Below are 20,085 nucleotides of genomic sequence, written 5' to 3' on the forward strand. Positions count from 1 at the left end.
GCTCATCCCAACAAGTGCCCTCCTCAATGTCCATCACCCATTTCCCCTCTCCCCTGCACCCCCCACCCCCGCAATTAACCCTCAGTTTGTTCTTTGTATTTGAGTCTCTTATGGTTTGCCTCTCTCCCTCTCTGTAACTATTTTTACTAGTACTCTTTCTAAAACAATGACCAGGGGCGCCTGGGTGGCGCAGTCGGTTAGGCGTCCGACTTCAGCCAGGTCACGATCTCGCGGTCCGTGAGTTCGAGCCCCGCGTCAGGCTCTGGGCTGATGGCTCGGAGCCTGGAGCCTGTTTCAGATTCTGTGTCTCCCTCTCTCTCTGCCCCTCCCCCGTTCATGCTCTGTCTCTCTCTGTCCCAAAAATAAATAAAAAAACGTTGAAAAAAAAAATTTAAAACAATGACCAGTTGGATTTCTGACCCCTGGGACCCATCTGGAAGGTTAACATGATATATTATTCCACATTGTGTGGTCTCTCTGATGAATTCTTTACCTTATTCATCAAACTGTCAACTTCCTAAGACCAAAATGCCAGTATAGGAGGTGAAATTTGCTGAGACAAGGACAAGAGCTACTTGAAGAAAGTAGGTGAAAGGCAACTAAGCCATTTAAGCATAAGGTGCAGAAAGAGGGGAGCACTGAGCTGCTCTATACGCTTTATGACCTCAGGTTCTCAGAGGTTTTTTTCTCTTTCCAATCCCTGTAGAAGCAACCAATATTTCAAGTATTTCTACCATAGGTTATATCTACCTGTTCTAAAACTTAATGAAATTAGAGTCATATGGTGTAGGTTTTGTGTTGTGTTTCTCTCATTCAGCATATTTTGGAGATGCATCCAAGTGGTCACATGGTCATGGTTCATTCTTATTGCTGCATAATGTTTTGTTTTATGGCTATTCCAGTTTCTTTATCCATTGTCCTATTTATGGACACCTGGGTCCCTCCTAGTTTTTGGCTATTATGAATAAAGCTTTATGAACACTCATGTACATGGTTTTTGTTGTTGTTTTGTTTTGTTTTGTTTTTGTTTTTGTGGACATATGTTTTCCTTTTGGAAATCCACATTCTTGCCAACACTTGTTATTGTCAGTCTTTTAAGTTTTAGCTATTCTTGTGGGTTTGTATCTCACTGATTTTTTTTTCACTAAAAACTTAGTAGCTAAAACTAATTTTAGGGGTGCCTGGGTGGCTTAGTTGGTTAAGCATCCAACTCTTGATCTCAGCTCAGGTCTTGATCTCAGGGTCATGAGTTCAAGCCCCACGTTGGGCTCTGCACTGGGCATGAAGCCTACTTAAAAACAAAACAAAACAAAAACAAAAACAAAAACAAAAACAAAAACAAAAACAAAACTAATTTTAAAAACACAAGCAAGATTATATATAACATATATATTTGAAATATATCTGTATATCTTTCAAGGACAGATATTCAAGAAAATCTAATAAATATTGTTTGAAGAATATATTCACAACATTGTATGCAGCAAACCAAATTTGAAGAATGATGCCACTATATATCCTTATAACAGTTCTAAACTTTTATGTATCTAATAACATCACTTCAAAATATCTCATTATGGGGGTGCCTGGGTGGCTCAGTCAGCTAGGCTTCTGACTTCAGTTCAGGTCATGACCTCATTGCTCATGAGTTCAAGCCCCACATTGGGCTCTCTGTTGTCAATGTGGAGCCTGCTTCAGTTCCTGTCTCCCACTCTCTGCCCCTCCCCAGCTCGTGCTTTCTCTTGGTCTCAAAAATAAATAAAATATGTATGTCATTATGGTTTTAAATTGCTCTTCTGTGATGACTAGCTGTTGAACTTCTTTTCATTTATTCATTTGTATTCATGTATCTTCTCTTGTGAACTATTTGTTAAAATCTTTGGCCAAGCTTTGAAAATGTGCTGTTTATCTTATTATTGAGTGGTGTCTTTCATAAACTGGGCCAGATACATGTTTTGCAGAAATATATCCAGTCCTGTGGTCTATCTTTAAGAGCAATAATTTTTAATCTTGATGAAGTCCATGTATCATTTTTTTTCATTTATAGATTGTGCCTTTGTGTCCTGCTTAAGTAGTCTTTGCCTAATCTAATGTCACAACCATTTTCTTCTAAGAGTATAATTAGTTTTAGCTTTTACATTTAGGTCTATGATCCATTTTGAGTTAATATTTATATGGTGTGAAGTGAGGGTCAAGGTTAATTTTTTTCCATATCTAGTAGTTCCAGTACCTATTATTGAAAAGACTCGTTTCTCCATTGAATTATCTAATTTGGCACCTTTGTTGAAAATTAATTGACCATATAAGTGTGGGTCTATTTTTGGAAAGTGAATTCTGTTCCAAATAAAAGTCATTTTCTTTTTCCTCTTCTTGCCAGTATTTTGAAATTACACTATTTAAAGAGCTATTTGTTCATATTTATTCTTGCGTTTCTGATAAATATTTCCTTACTCTGGTTATCATCTATGGCAATGGTCAAGCATTTGGTCTTTTCTCCTATCACTTCCTGTCTTTCTCCTACCCTCAATCAACACTTCAGACACATATGTCAGCATCTGTGACTTTAAACTAATTAAAAAGTTGACTTACCCAAGGTTCTTACTTTTGTATTTTTCTAATCCTTAACAGATAATGAAATTTCAGTAGGTCTGATGCTAGTGACACTAAGCTAACACTTCAACATGTGTTATGTGTCATCACTGATCTGAACACATTAAAAATTATTTAATTGTCCTAACAACCTAATGAAGTGGGAATTATTATCCTTCTTGCAGAAGAGGAATCTGAGGCCCCCAGGGGCTATTGTAATTTGTCCAAGATCTTACACATGGTAAGTAGCTGAGCTGTGTATTACACCCAGTCTGTCTCCAGAGCCTGTAAACTTTACCAAAATGCTAAATTACGAAATGACTTTGGTTGTAGATTGCATACCATCTATTATTATTCTTAAGTTAATATTTTTCTATTAAGTGGAGCTGTAAGACGTCTTAGAAGGCATTTTTCAGATGAGGAAACTGAAATCCAAAGAGAACTAAGCTGGAGGCAGAGCCAGGCCCTAGCCTTGGAGGCCCGAGGGCTTTTTCTTTGCTCACACTGACTTCCTGGACTTCTGGGAGTGCCTCAGTTTGGATTCCACCGCCCTGTGGTGTCTCCCAGCAGTGGGGTCCCCAGGATGTAGCCCTCTGTGCTTCAGAGAATTGATCCTTTAGCCCCCCTGCCCCACTCACCAGATCATATGGTCCTCTCCTCATGAGGCATACTCTCAACTACCTGCCATGGCAGGAAAGTTACCCAACACGTTTATCCTGTGGTCTCCAGGCATAACAAATGGACATTTACTGAGCCCTACTATGGAAAACATTGTATTAAACTCTATTAAAATATAAGATACAATAATAGCATGCCCTCCAAAGGCTTATAAATACTACCAGCAAGTAATATTTATTATATCTCTAAAACATGTCTTTAAAAATTGTTTTAATGTTTATTTATTTATGTATTTATTTATTTATGTATTTATTTATTTTTGGTGCTGCTTTGCCTTTTATTTTTATTTTTTCCAGTATTAATTTTTAAGTATAATTTATTGTCAAGTTGGCTAACATACAATGTGTACAGTGTGCTCTTTGTTTCAGGAGTAGATTCCCATGATTCATCACTTACATACAATACCCAGTGCTCATCCCAACAAGTGGCCTCCTCAATGCCTATCACCCATTTTCGCCTCTCCTCCACCTCCCCATCAACCCTCAGTATGTTCTCTATATTTAAGAGTCTCTTATGATTTGCTTCCCTCTCTATTTGAAACTATTTTTCCCCTTCCTTTCCCCCATGGTCTTCTGTTAAGTTTATCAAAGTCCATGAGTGAAAACATATGATATCTGTCTTTCTTGGACTGACTTATTTCACTTAGCATAATACCCTCCAGTTTCATCCACGTTGTTACAAATGGCAAGATTTCATTCTTTTTCATTGCCAAGTAATATTCCATTGTATATATAAAACACATCTTCTTTATCCATTTCATCAGCTGATGGACATTTGGGCTCTTTCCATAATTTGGCTATTGTTGAAAGCACTGCTGGGGCGCCTGGGTGGCTCAATCGGTTAAGCGTCCAACTTCGGCTCAGGTCATGATCTTGCGGTTCATGAGTTTGAGCCCCGCATCGGGCTCTGTGCTGACAGCTCGGAGCCTGGAGCCTGCTTCGGATTCTGTGTCTCCCTCTCTCTCTGGCCCTTCCCCTCTTGAGCTCTCTCTCTCTCTCTCTCTCTCTCTCTCTCTCTCTCTCTCTCAAAAATAAACATTAAAAAAATTAAAAAAAAAAAAGCCCTGCTATAAAAATTGGGGTACGTGTTCCCCTGTGAATCAGCACTCCTGTATCCTTTGGATAAATTCCTAATAGTGCTATTGCTGAGTTGTAGGGCAATTCTATTTTTAATTTTTTGAGGAACCTCCACACTGTTTTCCAGAGCGGCTAATGTTTACTTATTTTTGAGAGAGAGAGAGAGAGAGAGCACAAGCTGGGTAGGGGCAGAGAGAGAGGGAGACACAGAATCTGAAGCAGGCTCCAGGCTCCAAACTGTCAGCCCAGAGCCCAATACAGGGCTCAAACCACGAGCTGTAAGATCATGACCTGAAGTTGGATGCTAAACTGACTAAGCCACCCAGCTGCCCCTCGAAAACATTTCTGTACAGAACAAATTTTATAAACATAGCTGTCCCGAGTGTCCTCTTCACCCCATCCTTCTACTAATGTTTGTTGTCTCTTCACATAGTTAATAAAGGTATTGGTGGTTTCTTGGTCCAACATTATTATATTATAGTATAGAGAAATGAACATTTATTTGGAGGCAGTGATCTTGATTTCTAGGGTCCTCTGTGTCACTTATTAGCTGGGTGAACTTCTGCACATCATTGAGCCCCTCTGAGCCTCTTTCCTAATCTGTAAGGGGATGATAATAGTACCCACTTTCACTGGGCTGTTGTGGCAGTCAAATGAGATAACAAAATGGTTTGAAAATTCAAATCTTTTTGAGGGCTATAGAAGAAAGAATTTGGGACTTCAGAGTCAAAAGAGGTAGATTTTGAGCTTCACTGAACACATGGCAGAATCTAACAACAAAGTCATGTTGAGGAGGTGGGTGGTTGGGAAGGCTAACCCAGGAGGTAAGGGACTAACCCTGACCTGGCCCTATACCTGATTTTCATTCTTTCTTCAGCAAATCACAAGTTATTACAAGTCATAGCCCTTCTTCAACAATCAAACCAAACTGCCCATGATCAGATTTCAAAGATTTAAATAGAAGGAGGCCTTGATTGACAGGAAGAGAGCATTCTCAAAGACTGATACAATAATTGAGTCCTCTCTTTCATTCATCCCTCAACCAACTTTCACTGACTGTCTACAGTGTTAGCTGCTGGGCATTATCTTAGATGCTGGAAACATAAAAACCAAGATGGGTTAATGGTGCTTCTAAAACTTCTCAAGGGGGCGAGGAGAAGGAGGGGGAAGGGCTCAGGGGAGATAATCTGGTTGGCAAAATCTGAGAGAAGGAGTGGAGGAAACTTGTCTTGGGGAGAGATGATGGAGATGGGGAGCAGGGCTAAAGAGTTTATTAACTAGTGGGGAAGACAGACACAGAAATTAAGAATGACAATGCAATGTAATAGTTGTGTGAAGGAAATATGAGTATAGTGATATAACATCCCCCCCTCCCGAGCATGAATTCAAATTGACAGGGATACCAAGGGAAGAGCTTTGCAGCCTCAGGGAAGACACAGATTTATGATTTCTTAGACCATTAGTCTATGCATTTAGTGCTCCTCAGCTTGCTTTCAACAATACCTTACTTTGCATGACACTTTACATTAAAAAATACTTTCAGGGGCACCTGGGTGACTCAGTTGGTTAAGCCTCAGATTCTTGATCTTGGCTCAGGTCACCATCTCATGGTTTGTGAGTTCCAGCCCTGTGCTGGGCTCTGCACTGGCAGTGCGGAGCCTGCTTGGGATTCTCTCTCTACTGTCTCTCTCTCTGCCCCTTCTCTCTCTGTCAAAATAAATAAATAAACATAAAAAGAAAAAAAGATTCTCTCTCTCCCCCCCTCTCTGCCCCTCCCCCACTTGCACACTCTCAAAATTTATAAATATACTTAAAAAAAATACTTTCACATTCTGCGTTTCTTTTGGTTTATAGAAAATAGGAATGGAAAATGGGATACTTCCCATTTTACAGATGAGGAAATAGGCACAGAGCAGTTACTAAAGTCGCAAGTCTTGTCAATAGTCTGGTGGGAATTACAATGTACTCTTTTAGTATGAATAAATAACTTTATTGTCAATCTAATAAGGGCATTATCTGACTGTTCTTAACCTTCATTGATCTAATTCTCCTCTTTCGGTCCTGTTGTGTATTTTGTTTGTTCTAGAACATAGTAAGTGTTTGTGTAGTCCTTTGCCACTGTGATTTGAACAAGCAAAAACATGAACAATATTCTGGGACCCAAAGGCCTCATATTTTCAAAGCAGCTGTAATTATAGTCCAGCCATATTCTACCCTTAGGAAAGAATCTTGCAGTTTCTGCAACTGTCAGATGAAGGGCTTAGGCTACAATCGCTCATTGCTAACATTCTAGGATTCGCTTTTATAACCATCAATGTAATTTTAAAGTATTCATTAAGAGAACACACACACACACACACACACACACACATACACACAGAGAGATTTTTAAAATATGGTAATTACAAACCAAAATATTAATAATCAGTATCTTTGGGTAGTTAAATCTTATTTGATTTTTTTCTTCTTTTTGCTTAAGTATGTACTTTTTTTTTTTGCAGTAAGCATGGATAGCTTATATAATTTAGGTAATAAATATATAATTCCACTAAGAATTGAAACTATGCCAAAAACGTTATCAGCACTTGGCAAAATCTACCACACTTACACACAATGGAGTCTTTACAAGTCCGTGTTTGAAATTTCAAATTCATTGATGGGACTAAATATTACCAATTTTTGACAAATGTATGTTAATTCAGTAAGTTTTGATATATAGCCAAAGAGAATTCTCTAAAAGAGAGTATTGGGCTCATTATCGCCAGAAGATACAGTGATTTCTAAATTATTCTGTCTTTATGACTTATGACAACACCAAGATGTAAAGACCCTGATTTTGCCTCCAAGTGCTTATATCATTTAGTGGAGTTTAATTTTATGGGGGTGGGTGGTAGTGGTTAGGTTTTGAAGGTAGAAATTATCCCAAGTCTCCACAACCCCTGCAAATACTTAAATCAGCTTCTAAAAATAATATATGGTTGCATTTATGATGGAGTAAAGATGCTACTAACTCGAGACTGCTTTTCTGGGGCCCCCAGTTTAATTCTTTAGTTTCTTGCAGACACAACTACTGCCAGCTTTCCTGGCTCTGGGATCCTTAACGCCACTCATTATCACTGCCATCAGCCTGTGTGGTGACTGGCTTGCTTTACTGCTTAGGAACATCACTGCTCATTACCTCGTTATTTTCCTTCCATTCTTTCTCTCCTTCTTCTCCTTTAGTCCTTATGAGCCACAGAAGTTCACACTCAGAATATGTGGTGCCATTTTAAGCGGGTAAGATATATTCACAAATAACCAATTGAACAAGACCATGTGAGTTGTGTTAAAACAGACCAGCAGCTGAGGCAGGGTGGGAAAAATGGAAAACATTAGGAAACAGTGTTATGTCAACTGGGCTTCTATTACTGGAATGTGGTTTCCAATTGCCCACTCTGGGCTTTAGGCCCTCCGCTGCACGCCAGGGTCACAACACAGCCCACAAGGACAACTGTGCCCACTCCCCTCAGAATTCTCAGTCTAATGTGGGAGACAGACATTCATTAGGCGATCACACAACAAAGAAAGGCAAAGTCAGGAAAGTGCTCAGTAAGTTTAAGAATGAGTCATCCAATCTGGGGGCAATGTATGTAAGGCGGAAATAGAAATCACACTTTGTGAGAGCTCACCATGTGCCAGGCTCCCTGAAGGAGGGTCTTTCCTTCTGCCACATGCAAACCTTAAAACATATTTGACAGGTCTGTAATATGGGCCACAGTTTTTAAATGAATAATGGAGGCCCAGAGAGGGTAAGTCATCTAGAAAAGTAGAAAAGGCCAGGAAAGAGACCCTCAGTGGCAAGCTTTGGAACTGGACCGTATTTGGCTGGCAGTGAAGGAGTTGCTGGAGGCTTCTGAGAAGGCACAAGGCTTGAAGGAAGGTACGCTTAGGAGGGTTTGAGGTGGGGAAGGAAAGGCTAGTGGAGTCAATGAGCCAGCTGCAGGGCTGGCTTAGATAGGGGTGAGGAACACTGCCCCTGAGGGAGAGAGAAAGCCTCCAAGGAGGCTTCTTAGATGCAGTCTTAACCACCAACCAGGTGGGGAGGGGGTTGGGTACAATAATCATATTTTATTTTTAAAAACTCCAATGCGCAGCATAATGTAACAAAGGAACATGCATCCAACACCTTAATTTATGCTGCTAAATTCTGTAGCTTATAAAATAAAAATATTTAATATTCTACCAAAGACAGAATTCAAGTCAAATGTGGGTAAAAGCATAGACCAGTTAACAGGTAAGACTGGCGACATTTTTCACTTGTTTTAAGCCATAATTAATTCAATTGATTATTTAAGGAATAACTAATCCCTGGGGCGCCTGGGTGGCTCAATCAGCTGAGTGTCCAACTTCGGCTCAGGGCATGATCTCCCAGTTCGTGAGTTCGAGCCCCTCATTGGGGCTCTGTGCTGACAGCTCAGAGCCTGGAGCCTGCTTTGGATTCTGTGTGTCCCTCTCTCTCTGCTCCCCCTCCCCCACTCATGCTCTGCCTCTCTCTCTCTCTCTCTCTCTTTCAAAAATTAACAAAAAGGGAATAACTAATCCCCACATCTTATAAATGCCAGTCTTTATTTTATTTTCAATTCAGTATTTTCTTTTTTCTTTTCTTTTCTTTTTTTTTTTAAAGTAGGCTCCATGCCCAACCTGGGACTCAAACTCACTACTGGGAGAGCTCAAGAGTTGCTCGATCCACGGACTGAGCCAGCCAGGAGCCCCCAGTCTCTATTTTACATTCAGCTTTGGGCTATCTCACTTGGTGATGTCCCCAAATAGCTGTCTTTCCAAAGCAGTTGCCATGATAATTTTGAGAGATTGCTGGATGGCAGTTCTCTGGGGGAAAAATCTAGGCCTCACAGTGTGGGAGGAGGAAGAGGAGTGTAGGCTTGACCATCCCCACCCCATTTCCCCTACCTTGCACCTCTGTGCTGCAGAAGGGGGTTAGCAGCCTCTCCACCCACAAGGGGGCTCCTTAGAGTCCTCAGTCACAGAATGTGTGGCTATCTCACCAGTTCCTGTAGCCCTGGGAGGAATTTAAGCACTGTTTGCCCAGCCCTGTTCTTGCCCTGAGGGTTTAAAGATTCTGAGACAGTCTCCCAACCACGTGTAAGCTAGGACTGCGTCAAGCCCCTGTGCATGGTGATCTTATCCACTTTTGCAGTGTGTTCAGAGAGTTTATGGTGAAACTGTTTAATGTTTGGTTCAGGTTCCCAGCTGTAAAGCACTGAAGTGAGGCTCTCTGAACTTCGGCATACCTTCCTCCTTTGCTTTATTTCTGCCTCACCCAGAAAAGCCGCCCTGCCTGGTGATAAGCTTTGGGTTTGCTATCCCCTGTGCGGTCCTCTGGTCCTCCGAAGGCAGCCTTGGTATCCCCCAAGAGCTAGTAACAAAGGCAGACAATCGGGCCCCACCCAGACCCCACCCAGACCTTCAACCTGTCCCCTAGGTGATCTGTGTGCCTGACCAAGCTGAGGAAGCCCTGGGCTAGCACTCGGCAGATAGGTTCCTAGAATCATTTCCCAGACTGGGAGAACAGCAGTTCCATGGGAGAAACATGAATACTGATGAAGTGCTGCAGGGTGCATCAGAATTTCAAAGGGGAGAGATATCAGGCCACAAGTTACATTTCTAAAAAGTCCAAAGTAGGACAAAGAAGGGTTTATAGTCCTAGAAGCATTTAATTGACTGCATTTAAAACAAAACAAAACATTACAGGAGGAGCACGTGCCAGGCCTGGGGCAAGTGGGCCTCAAAACTTCTTTGCCCCTCAGGATAAACCTACTGAAAGAACGTGTGAATGGTTTTAAGAGTTTCCCTGACTCTTGGACAAAAAAAGTGCCTTCTGAGAATTTGAAAAACTCTTGTTGGAGACAAAAGGGGGAGAAATTTTTTTTCTTCTATTTTTATTTTTTAAAGGATTTTTATTTATTTTTTTTATATTTTATTATTTTTAACAGTTTATTTATTTTGAGAGAGAGAGGGTGTGGAGCCGGCGAGGGGCACAGAAAGAGAGAATCCCAAGCAGACTCCTTGCTGTCAGTGCAGAGCCCCAGACCAGGCTCAAACTTACTGTGACATCATGACGTGGGCCAAAATCAAGAGTCGGTGGCTTAACTGACTGAGCCATCCAGACGTCCCTCTTCTATTTCTAAAGACGGGATTTAATAATGGTTCTTCAGCCTACTGTGAGACCTGGAATCCTAGTCAAGTGTGCATTTCAAGTCCTGCTGCTGTCAGCTGAGTCACCTTGGGCAAGGTGCTTAATCAGTTTAGGCCTCCGTTTCTCCTCCGAGAGATGCATAAGAATACCTACCTCACAGGGTTGTTGTAAGGAGTCCGTGCATGGACGTGTACAAAGTAGTCAGACTGGGGCCTAGCACAGAGTAAGGTTTATATTCCTTTTGTTTACAAAACAATGAACTGAAAATGTCTAGCTTTGCATACTCCCTCAAAATTGTTGCCCTCAGGATCAAATCCCCACCTCTTGTCCCTGCCTGGGCCCAATGTGACCTGACCCGTCCTATCTGTGACCTCAGCCCCTCCCATCCCTCTCCTCCCTGGGACCCGAGGCTCCAGCTGCACCTGTCTTCCTTCTGCCCCTCCAGCATGCCAGGTTCAGTCCCATCTTTTGGCCTTGTCCCAGCCGGTCTTTTCAATCTGCTTCTGCACATGACTCCCATGTCACCTTGGTCTCAGACCCACATCGTCTCCTAGAGAGGTCTTCCTTTTTGAAGAAATAGTCAAGCATTACTAATGGCTATTGCCCCTTTACATTTTCTTAGCACTTACCATTACTGAATTCGTTTTGGGTTTGCTCATTTACATTTTTACTTCCTGACTCTCCCACCACGAGAATGTTAGACTCAAGAGGTCACAATCTTGTTACCACCCGTTCCCCAGCGCCTAGAACAGGGCTTCCACTCAGGCGGGGCTCAAAGAACTAGAACAGGGCTTCCACTCAGGTGGGGCTCAAAGAACATCCGTGGAATGAAAGAATGCATGAGTGAACCAATGGAATAAGAAATGTCACTGGAAGAAACACTTGAAGCTGAAACCCCAGGGAAATTCAGGGGTTGCTGCCTTTGTCTTAGGTAAAGGCAGAGGGTCAGAGAGAGAAGTGGAAAAAACCTGGGAGAAAACTCCCTGGCCATCCTTCCTAGGCTGCCTTCACCCCTCTGCCAATCTGCCCCTAACACCGAACTGGGGGGTTTTAGGTTGGCACTTGTCTTGTCTCCCCAGGGGCTTCCTGTTCCTTGAGAGAAAAAAAGCCTGTTTTTATACAACTTTTATCAGTGCATAACACCATACCAGGCAGGCATATAATAGAGGCTCATTAAAAATATTAGGTGAATGAATATATACAAACATATATATGCTATTACATTTCAAATTAATGCTAATAAAGTTCTCGATGCTTGTCTTTGGAAAATATTGGGTTTTTAGTAAATGAAAAAGTTTGTTTCGCCTTTCTATGTTTTAGAGTCTCCTTAAAGTAGGGTATGGAAATGGAATGGAAGGTGTGCTTTGGTACACGGTGGCCCAGAGTGGAAAGCAGTTGGAGGGCAGGGAGGATCCAGGGGCAGGACACCTGGGAGCAAAGTCCAAAGCTGGAGAAAGTTTGCTTGCAGCTTATTGTGGGAGGGCTGGACAGAGAGAGGCAGGTGAGGAACCTGGGATTTCCTGGATGGAGGTGGCCTGGTGGCCCTGCCCAGCCTGTCCCACCTGGGTCTTCAGTGTCTGGTAACAGGCCCAGCAGGGACTCATCCTGGGTGCTGAGGGTGTGGATGGGAGGGGTGGGGACTGCGGGCTGGATATCTGCGGGGAGTCAGCAAGTAGTCTCTGAAGTACCTTTACATAGATAAATGAGGGTGGGAGAGGGAGAGGGAGAGAGAAAGAGAGAGAGAGACAGGGAGAGAAACCCCCCCAGGGAGAACAGAGGAAGGTTCTGTAAAAAAGGCACTCAGGTGACCCCTAAGAATTCAAGTCTTTCATTAAGCCCCACCTGAAGGCCAATTCTTCTGCAATCTACAGGGTGGTTTTGGCTCTAGGCTTATCTAAATCCAGTTGGGAGTGTGGGGGAGTGGGGGGTTGTGTGGGGAAGGGTTTCTTCCTTTAAAGTGGGAGGACTAAGGAAACAGCTCAAACAACAAAAGCTTTGCTGGAATTGAAATGCTTCAAAAATGAACTGGCTACCAAAAAAGGAAAATTTGCCTTTGCTTGAAAAATGTATCTTTCCCCTCGCCCCAACACACGTCCATAGTATGTACATGTCACACACACACATGTCCATAGCACGTATGTGTGCAGGGCTCCTTTTAAATCCTGTGTGTGAGCATAAAATAGAACTAGACTCTTCTACTCCTGCTTCTCCTGGGAATAGCAATTCTAATGACAACATGCTTGGAAACATTTTATCAAGCAAGCACACTACGTGCCAGCAAGATACACAGAGATCTGGACCATTTGGTAGGATTAGGGAGTTTTGGGTTATAGCTAAATCAAGAGTAAAACTAGGCCAATGGTTGAACCTAAGGAATATGTGATGTTCCCCATGGAAGAGTGTCTTAGGACAGGTCACTTAACCTCTGTTCGCCCTGTTTGCCTCATTTGGAAAATGGAGATAGTACTGGTTCCTACCTCACGCTCTCATGCCCATTAAATGAGCTAATGTGTGGAAAGCATTTGAGGGAGTGTTTGGCCCACTGTTAGCACACATTAGAACTTGTGTATCCAACAGGACTTGGGTGCTGTATTACTGGAAAGCGCTCAAATTCATTTCCATTCCACAGATGATCACTTCAGGGTTTGGGACGTGAAGCGAAAAGAACACGTGCCAGCCTTCAGGGAGTTCGGTCTAGGGTGAAGACAGACGTGTGGACAGGTGATTATAATCCTATGTGTTGTGTAGTGAACAAAGTGTGCACCACGTGCTGGGGAGCATCAGCTGTGTTTCCCTGTGGTCTGCCTGTAGTGTGGCAAATGAAAGGGGGCCCTCTGTTAAGGTAGTCTACACTATCTATTCGTTCCAGCACCTAGCACAGTACCCGCCATATAGAAGGACTTGAAAAAAAGACTCGCTGAATGAATGGAACTCATTTAGACCTTGTCTCTGTCTGTTTCAATAAAAGAACAAACCCGTGTCACAATATTGGTGCAACACTTTAAAACTGAATAGAGGGGGGAAAAAATCCAAGGTGGGTTGGGTAGAGCGGGCTGGACCCAGTGGTCTCTGTGCAACATTATTTGGGGGGTACTGTCTTTTCCTAGACCCTGGGCTAGGCAGTGGGCTGACAGCATGGAGAAGAAGTAGAGGAAGGGAGGGCCACACCACCAGGTACACTCAGGCCGAGGGCTGGGCACTGGGCACAGGGCAGCAAAACTGAAGGCCACACAGCCAGTTGAGTACAGAGAGGACTCAAAAAGGTACTCGAGGGCCACGTGGAAAAGCTAAACTTTGTACACGTGTGGTTCTCCAGGTGTGTGAGGGGACACGCGGCAGCTGTCACAGCAGAATCGTCTCAAAGCTCTTTTAGGCTTCATTTCGTTTTCTTTCCTCCCACACCTCATCAGGCCTGACTTTCTCTACTCTCCCCAGGGTACAGTGGGGGTGAGAAGCATACACCCTGGAGTCAGGTGCATATCCCAGTCCCATTAGTTCTGTGTCCTTTTGACAAGTTATTTCACCTTCCCGTGCCTCGGTTTCCCCCAACTGTCACGTGTACAGTTGTTGCGAGAATTGAGTTAATGCAAGGGCAGAGGGCGCAGCCTGGCAGGGAGTAAGTGCTGGTTACACTCCAGACGTTAACATGTCACCCAGATGGTGTGGCACTGTCTTGGAAGTGAGCCACTTTAACAATGGGAGTGTCCTGGCTACCAGCCACTCATGGGCCCTGGGAAGGCATGGTGTGTTCAAAGTAGAGGCTTTGTGTGGTCACGTTTGCATTTTAGTCAGAGGCAGATTTAAAGAAGGGGGACAGACCGTGAGGAGGTCAGAAGCCAGCAAAGAGGCTGGGGCAGAGCCTCCTTGACAGACAGGAGGTTCTGAATCCAAGAGGTGAAAGGGAGGGAAAGAACTGGAGGTCAAATTGGCAAGGCTTAATAAGTGGTTAGAAGTGGGCACTAAGGTGAATTCCCCAGTTTCCAGATTACTGACTGGGATAATGGTGGTGCCAGGGCTGAGACAAAGAATGGAGGAGAGGCTGGCTTGGGAGAGCGTTCATGATGACTTCCATATTTCATGTAGGAACATCCTGCTTACACCAGTTCCACCAATTCAAAACCTGTCAATGAACCGCTATTGCCATTAGATAAATGGGGATTCTAGTAGTGCTTACCTCCCGGGATTATCGTAAAGATTTGTTAATGCAGGGGTGCCTGGGTGGCTCAGTTGGTTAAGCATCCAACTTTGGCTCAGGTCATGATCTCACAGTTCGTGAGTTTGAGCCCCGTGTCGGGCTCTGTGCTGACAGCTCAGAGCCCGCAGCCTGCTTTGGAATCTGTGACTTCCTCTCTCTCTGCCTCTCCCCTGCTCACACTCTGTCTCTGTCTCTCAAAAAATAAATTTTTTAAAAAAATTAAAAAAAAAAGATTTGTAAATGCAAATCAAATACTCAAAACATATTAAGTGCACATGGTATTATAGTATTATGTGTTTACTATTATGAGTCTATAACTCATACCCTTTCAAAGCTCTTTTTTTGGTCTTCTCTTCATGACCCAGACCCACCTTGTTGCATTACAGTTCCCCAATTTACAGAAAACACTGGCCTTCTCTGTCTCCAGACTTGAGAACTCTCCACCTCTCCTTTTTTCTATTTAACTTGTTCTCCTTCGTGTCTCAGCTCATATGTCACTCCTTCCAGGAAGTCTGAGCTGGGTGAGGGACCCTTTCTATATATTCTCAAAGACTTTATCACATTGGTGTGTGTCTGTAAATCTCTGTGTTGGGAGCTGCTAGAGAGCAAGATCATGACTATCCTGTGGAACACTGTCTTCCAATCATAGTGTCTGGCCCACTGAAGGACAGTCTATACATTTTGTTTAGATGGATGAATAAAAGAGTCAGAAGTTGGAGGAGAGCTCCAGATGAGAGATATAGACTAGAAATCCTCAGGACTCCTGGCTAGCTCAGTCAAAAGAGCGTGTGACTCTTGATCTCAGGGTCATGAATTTGAGCCCCATGTTGGGTGTAGAGATTACGTAAAAATAAAACATTAAAAATCAAAAAAGAGGAATCATCAGCACATTGATGATGCTTGAATCGTGAGAGAGATGAGATAATCAAAGGTGAGCCATATTTATTCTTGAGCTCTCACATTTGACCACTTATGTTTTTTCTGGAAACTGTTCCCCATGGCTCCCAAAATACCATCCTATTCTACTTTTGCTATTTTGGCGATAGATACTGCATGGTCTCTTTCATTGGTTTCTTTTACCTTACTCACCCCTTGAACATCTAGTTTCTTCCCATAATTTCAACTATCTCTTCTTGTTATCTCCATGTCCAGTTTCAACTTTGCTCCTGAACTCCTGACTTGTATTTCCAACTGCTCATAAATCCTCCAACTGGACCCTTTCACAGTTAGCCAACTGGAACAGGTCATTATTTCTACCTTCATTCCCATGCCTCAGACTGAGCTCTCCTCCCTTATTTCCTAGCTTGGTTAATAGGCTCCCTGTGCACACAATCACCCAAGCTAGGTCTTAGGAGTTTCACTTCCTCTGCCCTCTCCACCCCCACATCCTTCCTCTTATGTATCTTGCCATTTCTGATTCTGGAAGTCTTGAATTTGACTTCTCATTTCATCTGCACTGTCACAACCCTAGCTCTGGCTTTCATTATCCATTGCTTAGACTATTATCATAGCTTCTTAACTGGCCTGTCTCCAGGTAACTTTCCAGAACACAAGTCTGATCATGCCACTTTTTCACGCCAAGACCTTCCAAAGTTGCACAGCCTACAAAGTGAAGTCCAAGTCCCTGACCAGGGCATTCAATGTCTTCACAGTCTGGACCCAATATATTTTTCCAGCTTCATCTTTAGCTGGCCCATGCTCCCAAAACACACCATGTATATCTCCACGTTGTATTAGAGTTAGTTGTTTAACTATCTCTGGTACTCCCAACTCCAAGGGGTCAGGACCAGCCCATGTTAATCTCTGCATCTGAAGAACCTAGCAGAGTACCTAAGAAATGAATGCCTTTAGAGTAATTGGCTATCATCACTTCCAAAGACAGCATCTCACCCAACCTTCTTCATCTAATATCTAGCTCTGTGCCTTCTACACAGAATGCACCCCATAAATGTTTGTGGGAATTGTTGACTTATTTGGAACACAGACCCCCTGACAGCAGGAACATTACTCACTTATTTTTTTAATTGAAAAAATATATTTGACATATTACATTATATAAATTTATCTGATACATTTATATATTGTTATGTGATTGCCACTGTAGTGCCATTGTAGTAGCAGGAACTTCATTTCATTCGTATTCATATCTCTTGTCAATAGTACCTGACACAGAATAGGTGTTGAATAAATATTTGTTGAATAGAGGCAAGAATGAAAGATTCCTCCTTTGCTATGGCATCTACCATCTCAGACTTTACTTTTATTTTATTTTAATGTTTTAGACAGAGAGAGAGAGAGAGGGCATGAGTGTGACCGTGAGCAAGTGGCATAGAGGACAGGAGGAGAGAATCTTAAGCAGACTCTACACCCAGCTCAGAGCCTGATGTAGGGCTCAGTTTCACAACCATGAGATCATGACCTGAGCCGAAATCAAGAGTCGGTTGCTTAATGGACTGAGCCACCCAGGAGCCCCTCAGACTTTATTTTTAATAGTGCAAAGGTAGTCAGTACTACATATGTCACATCTGTGCTTTTGTTTGTTAAACTTCTGAATCCTGTACACCATCAAAGAAAATTACCCTTCCCCACCTCCACTGGAGTAGAACTCCTCTTGGACTGATGGGGGCATTTGTGGATTTTGCAGGTGTAATGAGAGGAAGGGGAAGTTAAAGTTATCCTGATGTTAACTTGAATTGATTTAATGAATGTAAGTTTCTTCTAATGTTAGCCATGTTTTGGGGCAATAAAAGATAATCTGTTGTCTCCCATGTGATATGGTCCATGTTAGAAATACACAAGAGAAACTAGACATCAAATGAACTTACATTAAGCATTTTGTTTGGGGGGAGGTTTCACTTACCTATAAAACAAAATGTACCAGTGCTTCTCAAAACGGATCTACATCAAATTCGGGTATACTGTGAGACGTGTAGCTTTCTGGGTCCCATCTCAAATTGATAAATCTGAATCTCCAGGAGTGCAGCCCAGGAATCTGCATTTCAGCCCTGTGACCACTTATCTGGAAATTCTTATCCATGGCTTCAAGGACTCTACTTTTTCTCTTTCTCTCTTTCTCCTACTCTCTCTCTCTCTTCTAGTACCTTGGTTATAGATCCTTTCTATTCTCTTTTATTGGCTGCTTTTTCCTTTATCACTCTGGAGATTACCCCATAACTTCAACTATCACTGTAACTATTGGTCCGACTACTCTCTTGAACTCAAGTATTTCCAGGATTCACCGCTGGGTCCTCTGCATGATCAGCAAAGGCTCCAGGTGATCCTTCTGTACTCTGAAGTTCAAAGATAGCTTGAAACTTTTTTTAGTCCCCTCTTCTCCCTTTCTTTCCTTCCAAATGCTGACTGATACAACAGGAACGTTGAGTGAGTACAGAGAAGGACACACATATCAATACATCTCATCCACTACAGTCAATTTAGTGGCAAGTATTACTTCAGTGGCTACAAGACAATAGCTACAAAGTCTGTATTAAAACTCATTAATAATATGAACACATTGCTTCTTCATTGATAGACATCCTCTGTGTTTTTGACCTATGTTTCTCATTGATTATCTAATTTCCCAGAGCACAGGTTCTAGCCTAGGCTCAGGTTGGGCCTGGGAAGTACCTTGAGGTGGGCTGGTCTGTAGTGAGGGCAACAGAGAAAAAGGAGCTAAAATGAAACTGAAACCAAAACCAGGCAGATTTTTTTTTTCCCCTAGCAAATCACCAAGCTGAGGGATTGCCAGTAATGCTCCACTCTAGCTACACAGTCAGATTGCTGGGGGAGCTTTTAATTGGCCGCACCCTGTACCACATAAATCAGAAACTCTGAGAGAGTTTGAAAACCACTAAGGCTGGCTGGAATGCGAGCCCACTGGAACACAGTTACAGCCATGTAGTTGGGGCGGCTACAGCCTTATTTGTTGGGCAGGATAGCACTGTCAAGGGTACCAACCCAAGTCAGACAGATCTCAACCTCCTTTTTGCCTTTATCATAGTTGAGCATTTACTATGTATAAGGCACTGTATCAACACTAACATATAAAGAGAAGTGGTAAAACAAATGCTTTTTGAAAGATATATCTTGAATATATACATTATATCATTTTATTCTCACTAAAGGCTAATGCTCATATTACTTAGCATCACCCCCACTTTACAGATGAGAAAACGGGCTCAGAGTGGTTAAGGTATGGTAAGGTCAAGGTAAGAACCGGTAAGTAGCAGAGTCAGGATTCAAAGTCATACTTGCTGGCTCTAAAACCCATATTCTTTCCACTGTATTTTGTTGTCTATTATGTCAAAAGAGGAAGAAAACATTTTGCCTGTCCTCCTGGAGTTTTCATTCTGTTTAGGGAATAAAGGTATGGCTCTAAAAATAAAAGATCATGCTAAGAGAAGTTTAAGCTCATTGCTCAAAGAATGAAGGCAAGGTTGGAAATCATTCCCTGCTGAAGACAGGCTCTTCTGGGATGGTTCCTGGGAAAGGGTGTTCAAAGCAGGTCAAAGCCGGCAGATAGAGATGCTTGACAAAGGCTTATGTCCGGTAGAGAAGGCAAAAACAGGGTGTGGGGATGACACAGACTTTTTTGGGGCATGGTGTGTGTGGCCTACTCTGATTGAAGCAGAAAGTTCTGTAGTAGATTCATGTGATGTAACCTTGGAACAACAATGTATCCATGGCCCAGAAGTTCTTGGATGCCGTGCACAGGAGGTTAAGTTGTTCACCAGGCAAAAAGAGCCTCACAGAGATTTGAAGGCCAGGAGCGTGACGGTGCATGAGCTTGTGAGAGAGTGTTGAGGTCTCAAGAGTGGCTGGTGGTAGACTGAGGTGGACAGAGACTAAAGGTCAGATGACTGACAGGGAAACAACTGAGGCACACATATCAGGCGGTGCAGAGAGAGGAAATGAAAAGGAAGGATGGGCAGGGGGAAGGATGAGAGACATTTCAGAGGTGAGGCACACAGGACTTGAATTGATGTTGTTGGTGGCCTGGCCGGCAGGAAGGGTGGGATCATGCAGATTGTTTCAAACTTGGGAAGGACCCCAAATTGGGGGATGGGTATATTTACTTAGGGCAGGAAGAAGTGAGGATGTGGGGACTGGGTGTGTGGAGCTCAAGGTGATGGGAGGAGATGGCTCATGAGGCAGATGACAAGTTGCTGAGAAAGGATCGAGGTCCTAGCCTTCGGTTCAGATGTAGCAGCCATTTGCCTGGGCGTGATGTTTGGAGCAGCTGGCTCCGGTAGAAGGGTTCTACTTGACTGGATTCCTATCAAATGTTAACTGCATGAACACCACTGATTTAAAAAAAAAAAAATGGTATCAGAAAACATAGGGTAAAAGGAGTT

At 42.8% G+C, this 20,085-nt stretch overlaps 1 long non-coding RNA gene across 8 annotated transcripts in view; it reads right to left on the reverse strand.

The window, feature by feature from the left end:
- LOC102900800 overlaps positions 1-20,085 on the reverse strand; it is a 207,721-nt gene that overhangs the window by 41,711 nt on the left and 145,925 nt on the right. The window contains exons 6-7 of one of the 8 annotated variants that reach the window (XR_006592767.1): positions 10,959-11,100; positions 6,764-7,685 (exon numbers count right to left, since the gene is read on the reverse strand). The exons of 6 other annotated variants lie outside the window; for them this stretch is intronic. This is a non-coding gene — a long non-coding RNA (uncharacterized LOC102900800). Of the gene's footprint in view, positions 1-6,763; positions 7,686-8,961; positions 11,101-20,085 lie in introns of those variants that run through there. One more of the 8 variants, XR_006592770.1, reaches the window with a different exon arrangement.

Source organism: Felis catus, chromosome F2 (assembly GCF_018350175.1).
Source record: "Felis catus isolate Fca126 chromosome F2, F.catus_Fca126_mat1.0, whole genome shotgun sequence".
Taxonomy (NCBI): Eukaryota; Metazoa; Chordata; class Mammalia; order Carnivora; family Felidae; genus Felis; species Felis catus.